Source organism: Mesoplodon mirus (genome assembly GCF_964341445.2).
Source record: "Mesoplodon mirus genome assembly, chromosome: X".
In the NCBI taxonomy this organism is placed as follows: Eukaryota; Metazoa; Chordata; class Mammalia; order Artiodactyla; family Ziphiidae; genus Mesoplodon; species Mesoplodon mirus.
Window position 1 is genome coordinate 16604515 of NC_138981.1, and position 13806 is coordinate 16618320.

Below are 13806 nucleotides of genomic sequence, written 5' to 3' on the forward strand. Positions count from 1 at the left end.
ATAATATTTAGTGTAATGTTATAAGCTATGAGAAATGGTGCTAATTGTATTATCCATTTGTTACAGATGCCAATAAGATGTTCACCAGGAGTAAGACTGTACGTTTTCTTTTTAGAAAACCAAGTGTACTTTATAAGCAAATGCAACTATTTACTGGGCGTATATGACTTAAAGGGCTTTTTCGTCTGTGTTATTTCTTTTGTGTTATAAGACAAGATTCTAATTTAAACTTTTCCTTCTTTCACATTGTTTGTGTGAAGATGCTGTGCCACTTGAACAGTCCTCAGGTGTTTGTATAAATACTATGTTTTACAGTTTTTAGATTTTAAAATATAATAAAGTTTAATAACCGCAACCATTAATGTCAAAGCCTCAGATTTGATTTTACTTGCTTGAAGACTTAGAGCAAGCAGTGATACATGTCATGAGTAGTTATACTCTGGGACAATTTCACTAGAGAATTCTCTCTCCATCCTGAATACCAAGGCAAAAGTATGCCTAACACAATAACTTTCATTAATGCAGACAATTAGCAGAACTAGAATTTAACATCCACTGAAACAAATTTTCCTCTCTAAAATTACCCTCATCTCCATGAAACACAGCCAAATCAAGACTAAATTTGTTTACAGAATAAGTCTGGTCAATTGACCACATAGAGTCCTCCAAACTGGCTGTGGTGGAATTCTTCAGAAGTAGTCTCAGACTGAATTCCCAAAAGGCCTCTCAAAGCCAGGAAAGCCATGCCAAAGGCCTGCTATTAGCCTGCACCTCAGTGGATTTCTCTCTTCTAGAGACCCCTAAAACATCGTGATTCCTGCACATGCCAGGAGACAGTCTTTCCCATTCACCTGATAAGGCTGCTCAGAACCCAAGAGTCTCCAATGTCTGGAGAGACCAGGCAGAGAGAAGAGAAAAATGTTTCCATTCTACCCAAAACTAACGAGGGGAAGGACTTCCCTGTATCTGGAAAACACAGATCAAAACCAGTAATATTCCAGACAAAAACCATAAAAATTATAACCATATTCACCAGTTCACTCAGTAACTGATCCATTAACTTTTTATGAAGCCTCAAGTTTTCCATTAGGATTTTTTAATACCTTACCCAGTTCAGCAGTATGATCTAAAATTTATCAGAGACCTGTACTTGTCAAAAGTGCCTTCCTATGGATCATCTTGAAGATGAAACTCTTTTGCAAAAGCATCAGAGTACAACAATAACTTCCTATAAATGACAGAAGACTTAAAAAGCCACGGTTAAACATCTGACTGCAATGTAATCCATAAAGAAACTTGGTTACAATAACTAGAATTATGACCAGTGATAATCTCAACCCTTGAAAACCTTAATCACCAGCAAAAACCAAGAAGCAAGTAATTGTGAACTGTTTGTCATACCAGCATTTCCTGATTGGAAAACGTATGCTCTAGTCTTCCTCTCCTAAGAAAGCAAAGGTAGGTAAATTTAGATCTGCCCAGCACTTAATGTTCCAATATTTTTTCCTGTTTGAAATGACGCAGGTAGTCAATGAATTCTCTTAACTTGGTTTAGTTTCAAGTTACCAAAATCTGGAAAGACTATTTTAGATAGACCTTCCCAAAATGTAATTATTCCTATAGAGTTTACCTAAAAGCTCTTATTTATGTTTACTTAAAGTTTCATCATATCAAGTTATTTTCCTTGCTGACGTATTTGCAACAGATACAGTAAGGTGTTAATTTGATCTCTAGTAAACCTAGGTACAACAGAAGTGTTACACTTAACATTGATGATTCTAAAGACATGTCTATGTTAATCAAACCAACAAGCTTAAGCTAGCTTCAATACCAGATACCAATTCAGTACTGAATACTTCCCAGGCCACATGAACCTGAAATTCATTCAAGCCAGTCTTTTTTATATTTCTGAGAATTTACATAAGCGTTTAATTTCTTTTAAGCCAATTAAACAGAGCTCATCCACAAACCAATCTTGGCGATGCCATTTGGAGGCAGACACTTCATATTTATAAGGTACGCAGAGACATACATTTACATATATAGACAAAGAGATCTCACAGTTTTCCTGCTAAAATTTTAAAAGGCGGCTTTTTGAATGAAATAATGTCATCTGCAGCAACATGGGTGCACCTAGAGATCATCATACTAGGTGAAGTAAGACAGCGAAAGACATATCGTATGATATCACTCAATGTGGAATCCAAAAAAAAGGTTCAAATGAACAAACAGACTCACAGACATAGAAAACAAACTTATGGGTCCCAAAGGGGAAAGGTGGGGAGGAGGGATAAATTAGGAGTTTGGAATTAGCAGACACAAGCTACTCTATATAAAACAGATAAACAACAAGGTTCTACTGTATAGCACAGGGAACTAGATTCAATACCCTGTAATAAACTAATGGAAAAGAATCTGAAAAGGAATAGATAAATGTATACCTGAATCACTTTGCTGTAAACCTGAAACTAACACAGCATTGTAAATCAACTCTACTTCAATTTAAAAAAAAAAAGGTAAAAGGTGATTAAAGTTCCAGAGAGCCCAGGTAGATCATTTACATCGCAAAGGCACAGGAAGAGAAATACCAATTCCTTCTAGAAAACTAACTTCCTCTAAGGGCATATGCAAAAACCAGTTTTAGAGTGTCAAAAGAGTCCCATCGTGGACATTTTCAGGGATTTTCTTTCAGTTTCTAAAAAGCCAATTCAGTTTAAACGACAGTAATAGGCAATAACACGTATCAGTCACTCACATGCACTTGCCTCACTTTCAGAGGAGAAAGAATCAGCGGTCAAGTTAACCTTCACCTCAGCTGTTAGCTCAGCCTCCGTGGCCTTTCTCGGTATAAAACGCACCTGCCAGCCCACAGCTGCGGCCACTTCGTTTTCCCACCGTAATGACGCCAATATCTCCGCCATGGCCTTGGGGTGACTATGAGTCCTCGGTAGTGTCTTGGCAGCCGCATTCATCAAGACCAGCCACCCTAGGGCCCCACATACTAGCGGACGGCCACCCCGGGGTTTCCCCTGCAACTTTCAGGATCACCCCTGGAACTTTCAGGCCCCTCACGCTAGGTGACGCCCCTGCAACTTTCCGTTGCGCGTCCTTATTTCCTGACGTCTCGGCGCTCACAGGAGCTTCCTCGGTCTCCCCGCTGGCTCTACCAATTGGGCCGCACCCCGCAGGCCTACAAGGCCTGTACTTGCCCAGCTACAAGACCAAAGAAGGGGCCCAGAGTCGGCGACGGAGACATCGCAGTTTAGTGGACGGGGGGAGCTTACCTGTCTGAAGCAAGGTCCTGGAGCAACACCCCACTGTGTGCGGCGGCCGGCGGGCAGGACATGGCGGCAGGCTTCGCTCCCCAGGAGAGGGGGAGGTTCCTAGTTATAGTGGAAATTGACATCAGGTTGGCTCATCAGTTACCAGGGAAACCAGCCGAGGGGCACGCCCCTCACCTCCCCTTTGATGAGCTATCAGGTGGAGATGTTTGCTAAAGATTAGATGAAGCCGGCACTGGCCCAGCAGGGGGATGTACAGAGAGCAAGACAACAGCCATCTTGGGTGGCCTGACCATACAGACTCCCTCTGTAAGCATGAAAAAGCCATGCCCTTCTGTAATAATATTAGAAATTAAAAATTAAACATCATGACTAGGAACAGTGATGATGGGAGGAAAAGTGCTGCTTTTTCAAGCTGCATAAGGAACTGTAGTCACAATTGGCTGAATAAATGAGGTGTGTTTAAGTTTCTGGGGCTGTTTCTACAGTGTGGTGCTGGGACTTCCTTATATTTATAAGTTCTCCGAAGTTGAGGACTCCCGATGTTTCCCCTGTGAAGTTGGTGAAGTTGAACCCTGAAAGCAGCTCTCCACAGTGAGCACATCCTCAGACGAGCTTGCCCACTCTCACTGCTATACTAGAGGCAACTCTGGTGTTACAGGGCCGTGTTCTCTGGCTTTAGGGGTGCTATCAGCACTGAGGGGAGAGCCTTAAGATATAAGGGGGAAAGGAAATAAATCCCTTCGTCTGAAAAGGTTCAATTCCATCCAAGCTGCTGGACAAAACAGGGGAAACATCACATTGCGAGGGAGCGCAAGCAAACTGTCCGCCCTGCATTCTAAAGGTGGGCCCTGGTCTGCATGTCCTCCCTACCCTAGAGCCCTCCCCATTCCCTGGATCAGCCTCGGAGCACTTATAAATATAAGCAAGTCTCTCTCACATATACCGGAAAAAGCCTCCCGTGGTTCGTTTTTGCCAGTATACCCTGATCCCCATGAGGTATGGTCATTCGTGGCTTGGCCAAGCTCTACCTCTTGCTCGTCCCTTCGGTGACATCAGTTCCAAAATCCCCAGCAAACCATAGGGAAGGAGGCAGAGAAGACTGATGCCATCCATGGAGGCGAGCCTGTGGGTCGCAGGCACAGCACTGTAGGTGGAAGCTGAGTCGAGAAGAGCCCTGCTAGGAGCACATGCTGGGAATGGTTGTGTGGTTTTTTTAATGTACTTTTAAAAGTTGAGTTAGGAGAAAGTACACCCAGAAAGGCACTAAACAACGGGCAGCTCGGCATATAAGAGTAAACAAAATAGGTGAAACCCCTTACCTTAGACTGCTTCCTATCTATCTGGGAAGACAGCGTTAGAAAACACAAATATTTGGGTAACTGATGAGTGTATAAAATGCGGCAAAGGTTAAGTAGCCATGAGAAGCATGACATCTCTAGAGGATTCTATTGTGTGTTTGTATATAGATGTGCTTACATATTGGGAAGACATTTGGGAAGATAGATACAAACATGTTTACAGAGGGCGTCTATGGATAGGTAGGATTCTGAATATGTTTCATTTCATTTTCCTTATCTTTCTGATTTGTCTGCAGTGTATTGCTTTTATAATAATTGTTTAATTACAAAAACACAGGCCATATCATGTTTACATCACTGTGGAAGATAAAAGGAAATATCACATTGCCATTTAGCGGAAGGCAGAAAGAGCGAAACCTAAGAAAAAAGCATAATGTGTCAGAAGACCAACTTAATTTACTATCATGTATAAATAGATTAAACGCCCATATTAAAAAAGATTCAAGGGTGGATCTTAACAATTATATGCTTTTACCTACCTTGTCATTTGCTTTAAACATTAAAAAATAAAGCACTGGACAGAAATTCACCAGCAAATAAACAAAAAATAGGCCACAATGATACTACTGATCCCAGCAAGGTAGAATTACAGGCAAAAAGCAGTCAATGCATCAGGAGTCCTTATGTTGGTAAGAGGTTCAAGTACAGGGACGACAGATCATGAACTTGTGTTTAACCAATTACACAGACTCAAAAGCAGAAAGCAAAACCAGATAGTCCATATGCATAATTTAATAAAATTGCAGTAGAAAAAAAAAGACTTTATTGTATCTTTTAGTCTTTGACATAAGGAAGCAAAATTAAAGGGCAGATACTGGTATAATTAAAAAGGCATTACTGATAGACATTAGATTCCAAAAGAGAATTCACCGTTAAGAATCCTTGGAGGGCTTCCCTGGTGGCACAGTGGTTAAGAATCTGCCTGCCAATGCAGGGGACATGGGTTCGAGCCCTGGTCTGGGAAGATCCCACATGCCGCGGAGCAACTAGGCCCGTGAGCCACAACTACTGAGCCTGCGCGTCTGGAGCCTGTGCTCCGCAACAAAAGAGGCCGCGATAGTGAGAGGCCCGCGCACCGCGATGAAGAGTGGCCCCCGCTTGCCACAACTAGAGAAAGCCCTCGCACAGAAACGAAGACCCAACACAGCCAAAAATAAAAATAAAAATAAATAAATAAATAAAAATGTTACCATTAAAAAAAAAAGAATCCTTGGAGCTTTCACAAAATTGAATACATACTAAACTACATAGAACACTGAATCACAGGAAACACAGGAAACAAAGTTAGCACAGGCTACAGTCTGCGACATAAAATTCAGAAGTTAGTGAGATACTTCTGAAATGCTAACAAGAAAAACAATAAGCACCCCTACCTTTGTAGCTACAGCTTCTTTCCTGAACTTTCTCCTTGAGTTCTAGACCTGGGTATGTCACTGTCTACTGATGTCTCCACGTGCAAGCCCACAGCATCTCCTCCTCATCACACCTGAATCTTTTCCCACCTTCCTTTGCTGATGTGCCCCTGTCCAGTCCCTGCCTGAACAGCGCCTCACCCACTGATGCGTCCGGGCACCTGACAGAGTGCCTGCCAGCGTTGGCCTCAGCTCCTCATCGTCCACAGCCCACCGCACCCCTGACGTCACCTGGTCCCAGGCATCCTACCTCTCACGGCTCTCTCTTGTCTGGGCCCCCCAGTCTGTTGTTTCCCGAGTTTGCTGCCAGATGCCACTTCAGAAATGCTAAGTTTCTTTCCTATGAGCACTTCCAGGGCTGACACTTTTATTTATTATTGTATTCCCAGGATTTAGCATACTATCTCCTACATAATAGATACTTAGATGTTGGTTGACGGAAAAAAACACAAAAGCAAATTTTCTTCTTAAAAACACGGCCGTTTCCAGTACCTCTCCCAGTTTACAAGAAAATCATTTTTATTGATGCTTGTACTTCATTAATGCAGTGTGGCTCCCCGCCACCACCATGGAGCAGCTCAGATGTGTCTGAACAGTAATGGGAGATGGCCGATCCAGAGGACTCTCAGGGCAAAGGCAGTTAGGCCCAGAGATTTTGGGCTTCTTGTAGGAGAATTGAAAACATCCCTCATCTTTATGAATATACTGAAAGATTTGTCAGAGACACAAACGAAGTGCTTTCAATAAACCTGTTGGTGTTTTGCATGCGTGTGTGTGTGTGTGTGTGTGTGTGTTTAACTAGGATTTGAAGATGTAACTGTGAGCTGTAAACCCTTAAGTTTAACAAAGCTGTCCCATGTCCTACTGACAATTTATATCTTGTGTCTGCAAACCTGTTGCTGGGTGGTTCCATTTTTATTGAGCCAGGCTAATATTTTTCTCTCCTATTTAGGAGCCACCTTTTTCATGCTTTGGAGTTGGAATTTAAAAATATAAATATAGAAGGTCAAAGTTGTGCTCGCTGTTGATAGCTCCTGTAAAACACCTGACTCAATGAGCAAATATTAGCTCTATCAACTACTTTTAAAAAAAGCTTTATTGTAGTACATTTCAAGTACATGTGAAAATAAGGATAGTGAAGGGACACCACCCAGCTCCAATAATTATCAGCTCATAACCCATCTTGTTTCATCCACGCTCCCACTCACATCTCCCATTTCCACGTTGTTTTGAAGCAAATCTGATAGATCATTTAACGTATAAATAGGTCAGTATGTATATCTAAAAGATAAACTTATAAAAATGTGACCGTACCATTATCACACTTTAAAAATTAATAATTCATTTCTAACACCATGCTGTAATGAGAGGAACCAGGGCTCCTTGGAGAAATGACCGATTCTAGGACTGGGACGGGGAATATACAAGTTGAGCCTGGAGCATCTTGTAAGTGTCGAAGGATGTGCTCCAAGAAAGCACAACAACGAGAATGTCAAAGGGACACAGGAGCGAACTGAAAGAGCTTCCAGTGGCCAAGAAGTCTGGAACGGTTTGAGCAACAAAATAAAGCAGTATTGGATTATAACCCAAAGCATAACAAATATCCCTGAGTCCATACTGCTGTAAATCAACGATTGAATAAGTAAATAGGGGAGAAGAGAGAAATCTGCGCAGAAGAATGCCAAATTATGTAGACACTCACCCTCAAGGAGGTGGAGCATTACTCCCCACTCCTTAAGTGTGTGCTGTGCAGAGAAGTATGTGCTTCCTTCCAAAGAGGGCAGTATGGAAAGGGGGGAAAAGAGGAACTCTCCAGGGGAGAGACCTGACAAACACCCTCAGCCAGGTGATCAAGGTCAACATCAACAGCGAGAAGTCCTGTTCATAGTATGTACCCTTGATATGATAGCATGAGAATGGCCCCTTATCGCTGAGGTTTTCCTCCCCAAAACCCATGACACCAGTTTCATCACGAAGAAAATCATCAGACAAATCCCAGTTGGGGAACATTCTGCCACATACCTAACCAGTCCTCCTCCAAACTGTCAAGGTCATCAAAAACAAGGAAAGTCTGAGAATCTGTCACAGTCTAGAGGAGCCCAAGGAGACATGATGAGTAAACATAATATGGGATCCTGGAACAGAGAAAGGAGAAAAGGAAATGTGAATACAGTGTAGGCTTTAGTTAATAACAATGTACAAATATCGATTCATTAGTTGTGGTAAATGTACCACAATGTAAGATACTAAGAATGGGGGAAATGGGTGTGGGTACTCTTTCTATTATCTTAGCAACTTTTCTGTAAATTAAAACTGTTCTACAATTAAAAGTTTATTTAAAAATTAACAATTCCCTTCTATCATCCTACATTCATGCAGTGTTCTGTTTAAAGTCCCGACCTCTCAAATCTGAAGTGTGAACATCTTCGCCAGAAGTCCCAGTGAGATTTTGAGGGAGTGACTGCTCTTCCTTGAAAAGGAAAATATGCAAAGTTTCTTCTTGGTGCATGAAATATTTGATATGTGCAACCTGCTCCAGTGGTTATTTTTAGATCTTATCTCTGATGAGTGCCTGGGTCTTGTTTTTACTTGTCTTTCAATGTTTGTGTGTGACTGAATGTCAACTCCCGGAAAGAAGGAGTTACGGCATATGCTTTAAGGGGAAGTTATGTATGTCCATGCAGATTGATTGCTACTTTTTCTTCTTTGCCTTTTCTTCCTTTAAAAATATTTTGTTGTTGCTTACACAGGAGTATATATCTCGTTTCTATGTGGAAAACTGATCTATAATGTACAATCAGCATATGAGTGTCACCATTTAGAAGTGTTCATTAAGTGAGGCTTACTGGTTTCCAATGTTGCATCTGGCTTTATTAATTTTTTTTTTTCGGTACGCGGGCCTCTCACTGTTGTGGCCTCTCCCGTTGCGGAGCACAGGCTCCGGACGCGCAGGCTCAGCGGCCACGGCTCACGGGCCCAGCCGCTCCGAGGCTTGTGGGATCTTCCCCGACCGGGGCACGAACCCATGTCCCCTGCATTGGCAGGTGGATTCTCAACCACTGCGCCACCAGGGAAGCCCTTTATTAATTTTTGTATCAGTATATTTCAGAAGTTAGCATGGATGCTGGCAAAATCAATAGCAACGTTGTTGTTAGAAAAAGTGCAAGAATGTAAGGAATGACTCTGGTCGGAAAAGAGTGTCCTGATATAATCCTTTCCTGAAATGCTTGAGTTAGTCAGTGACATATGAACCTCCCCCCGTCTGGGCACTATGAACAGGCCCTGGTCAGGGTGGGCAATGGCGGCAATTAGCACCCAGTTCCACTCCAGACATTGCCAATGTTTATAGTAGCTGCTAAATGGATACACTCATGACAATTGTGCAAAGGATTTTAAGCTTTATTATTATGTAATAAGTAAAATGCCTGATTAAGTGTGGTTTTGGTGACTATGCTTATATCAGCCAGGATAAACTGTGCTTTGCTGCAGTAACAAACAAACCCTGAAATCTCAGTGGTTTTGCTTTTCTCCCAGGCAAAGTCTGACTCTCCAGAGCTACTGCTTTTTTTTTGTTTTTCTTTTTTTTTTTGGCCTTGCCATGTGGCATGTGGGATCTTAGTTCCCCGACCAGGGATCGAACCTGTGCCCCCTGCAGTGGAAGTGTGGAGTCTAAGCCAGGGAAGTCCTGAGAGCTACCGCTTCTTTTGTGACTCTGCCCATGTAACACATGGCCTCCAAGAATCTTTCTGTTGCCCAGAGCTGACACGTGGCACTTCTACTTGGAGCCCACTGTTAGAACTAGTTACGTGGCCTTGCTTAAGTGCAAGAGAGTTGGGTAGAGTGGCTTTCTCAAGAAGAGGAAGAAGAAAATGGAAGATGTCGTAAACACATAACATTGTTTCTACCACAAGGGTTTAAACATTTTTTTCAGGCTAAAATGATTGCAGACATGCTCTGGGGCTGGGGCTGGTTGGTGGCCTAACTGGGAGAAGTTGGTTGGGTGTAGTGCATAGGTGTGCACAGGTGAATGGAAGGGGCTGCATCTGGCGGGAGCCCAACCGTTGCCATGCAAGATTTTGAGTCTTATGTTACAGTTCTTCCAATTTTTCAAAAGCAAGTGGAAAACCAGATTTTAATGTGAAATCTCCCGATTTAAAAATGTAGGCTGAAGTATATGAAAACACAGGCCAAACAAAATGTGCTTGCAGGTCTCATTGGACCGATGTGCCACCAACATTAAGATCTTAATTAGCTCCTTGGCCTAGGAACTTGGGATCTTGAATGGCCCTTTATTTATCTGTGAGGTAGGGCTACATGTCTAAGAACCTGGCTCTGCCTGTGAGCATTCCCTCAGCCCACCCTGGTTCAAGGTTCAAATCCTTCGTCCTTGCACAAGCTCAGCTGACCGCTGGAGCACTTGGAGCCACACTTAAAGGACAACAGATTCCTTGCATTCCAGGTCATTGCCAGGCTATGTAATCTTCAGGCATTTGGGAAACCACAAAGTGTTGAGAAAGAATGAAATAGGGATGGGTGTTGGGGAGCCGTTATGAACTTGGAACAGGAGGGCCCCTATGTCAGCTTCAGACGAATCTCAAGGGCTGTGGGAGGCAATTAAAAGATTATAAATGGGGGAGGGGTCACACAGACCTGCAGCTCTCGGGGGCCGGGAGGAGAGCTCTCAGCAAAGGGAACCGATCGTCCACGGTGCGCTGTGCCCTCCATGTCATCCCATCCACATATTGTGCTTGGGGGCGACTCCAGCGATTTCATTCCACCTTTTCTGAGCTCTTCTCAGAGGCGTAGGCGTCCCTCTGAGGGCGGCCCGAGTTGTTTGCTGGGTTCAGCACAGCCCACAGACGGTCCAGCACAACCACCTTTTCCTTTCAAATGATACCAGCGGTTACTTTGCAGATCGCCCGAGGTCTGGGAAGGCCAGCTTTTGGCAGGGGTCTTAGGTGAGCTTTCGGGCCGGGGAAGAACCCAGGAAGGCACCCAGAAGCCTCGACCGCCGGCCATCTGGGTTCCACGCTGCCGACCCGGACGCACCGCGCTCAGGAGCAGAAAGTTCCGGGCCCGACGGGGAGGGCGGCGGGCGCTGCGGCCGCTTCTTGGCACGAAAGTGTGATTGGGTGTGGACGGGTCTCCCCACCCCACCCAGGCGCCCAGGAGTCACGCACCGTGGCCAGGAAGCCACGTGGGGCTCGAGTCGCCGCCAGAAAGAAGGCACGTGAGGAGAGGCCCCGAGTCCTGTGCCACCACCTGGGGCGGGGGGGCACCGCACTGCTGCCCGGACCCGGGGTCCCAGGCCCAGGCTCGGCCTGGGAGGCACACAAGCTGTTGTCACACTTTCCTCGCCCAACGCCACCACCTCTTTGTAGGTCACACAGCAGTGGAGAGGGGTTGGCTCTTATTTACCCCGTGTCCTCCCTCGAGTCTCTTTCCTATTCTCAGCCCCCATCGTAGCCCCATCCCCCCCTACGTGCACATATACGCATGCGCGCGCGCACACACACATCTCGGCGTTAATGACCCAATGGGATCCAGTTTCACAACCGCTGGGACGCAGGCTGTGCTCTGTGCCTCTCCTGGGCCTTTCCCTGTCTCTACAAAGAGAACAGAAGCCGGGCAAGGGTCCTGTGCCGGCACCACACGGATTGCAGAGCAACGCCCCTCAGGAGTTGTTACAGATCCCCTGACGATGCCGGGCGCAGCCCGGGTCAGGAACAGTGAGTGAGGACGGTGACCAGTGCGCTGGCTGCCCTCCCTTGGGAGCAAGGGCTGGAGTCTGGGCCCCGTGCTCCCCAGGTCGCCCACCGTTGCTTCTCCAGCTCCCCTGGGGACCGTGCTTTCCGTCCTCCTCTCTGTTGCATCCCAAGAGCCCCGCCGACCTTTCCCTGCTCTATTTTTCGCACCCCCGCAAACGTTGAGGCCGTGGCTTCAGCTCCATACACTGTGCAGAGGGCGGCTCCCCTCAGCTTGTATTTTCGCCTGTAGGGGAAGCTAGAAAGGCCTGGGCCCGCGGGCCTCTCTCGCTGGCTTGGCTGGAACACAGCTTTCCGTTACTAAAGGGTGAGGAGTCTCCTTCCTGAAAACCTGGGCCGTCGAGGATTTTCAGTCTGGATCCTTCCCACGGATGTCCTCGGATGCCCCCAGACCAGCTTCCTCCAGAGGACCGAGGTCGCTAGCCTGGTGCCTGTGTGTGTCAGGACCACTTCTGCGCGGCGGGGCCCCGTGGTTGTCGCCGCGGCTGCCGGCAGAGGGCGCTGTCCTCCCAGCGCCGGCGGAGTGGGGACCGGGGGTTTCTCCCCAGCAGGCCCGCAGAGAAGCAGCCGCTGTTCTGACTTTTTGACAGTTCCTTTGCCGCAAAGGCTCCTCTTCCTGTGGCGGAGAGATCAGCAGCTCTTACACAGGATGAGCAAGGGATTCCTTTTCTATACTCACCTCACAAACCCTTTTCTGTAGTCATTTCCAATACAGTTGCCCCAAATGTGTCTGGTGAGAGGTTGCCCCGCTAGACTGTGCTTAAAGGGCACTCAAGAGAGCTCTCTCACTGAAAAAAGAAACTTCTGTTAACTCTTGTAAAGTAAATTTGTATTTCTAATTCAAATACAAGATTTCTCTTCTCTGAGACATCAGAAATTTATAGGGAGGGGTTGATAAAAGGGAGTACAGCTCTGTATGTTTACCTGGGGGAAGGCCCCATCGCCCTGCTCACCAGGCCTGCAGGCTTTGGGGGCTGCACAGTCCCACGGGGTCACTACGGAGCTGCCCCTGGGGCATGGCCTTCAATGGGCCCCGGGGCTGGGCGGCACCCTCCCCTTCCTGTCTTTACAAAGAGAACAGAAGCTGGGCAAGGCTCCTGTGCCGGCACCACGCGGAGTGCAGAGCGACGCTCCTCAGGCGGCACCCTCCCCTGGACAGTCCCCGGGCCTGTCCTTGCACCCTCCCCACACCCTGCCCCGAGCCCCATGCCCACCCTGGGGGCCTATCCGCTGAGGAAGAGGAAGGGAAAGGTGGCCCGTGTGCGCCTCCTACTTACAGGCATGTACCTTACGTCGTCAATCACCACGCGAAAGGCAGCCGAGTCATGGTTTTACAGACGAGGAATCCAAAGCAGAGTGAGGCCTGAGAACACAAACCACTGACTCTGTGGCCGGTCTTGCCCTTGAGCTTTTCTCTCCCAGCCCGTGTCTCTTTTTGTCCTTCTCTAACTAGTCCGTTTTCCTGCTGATGGCCAAGTGGTCAACCCCTCTCTCAGACCCAAAGGAAGGACAATGAGATGACATTTATGTTGTTTCAACTATTAGTCAGTATTCTGGAGGAAGGCATGAAAGTGCCTGGCTAGAGACCCCACTCTGTGGAGCAAAGGGGAACTTAAAAATATGACCGCTGCAATGAAAGGCTTTGTAAAGTTAGGCATTTCCATGACCTTTGATGGCCTTGCTCTCTGTTGCTATCCGTAAACAAGTATAATAGGAACTCACTTATCGGGCCCCGAATGTGCTAACTTGGGTGCTTGCAGATATTGTATTACTCCCATTTTACAGATTGGGAAATGGGGGCAGAGAGGTTAAGTGACTTGCCCAGAGTCACACAGCTAGGAGACAGTGGATGTGGGAACTGAATCCAGACTCTGTAGCTCTAAAGCTAGTACTCCTAACTTCTGCCCAGGGTCCTCAGCCACCCTGTCGCTTAGATGTAGTGACACAAACCGTTCCTGGTGCTGATACAGAAACATCTTGTGCTTGG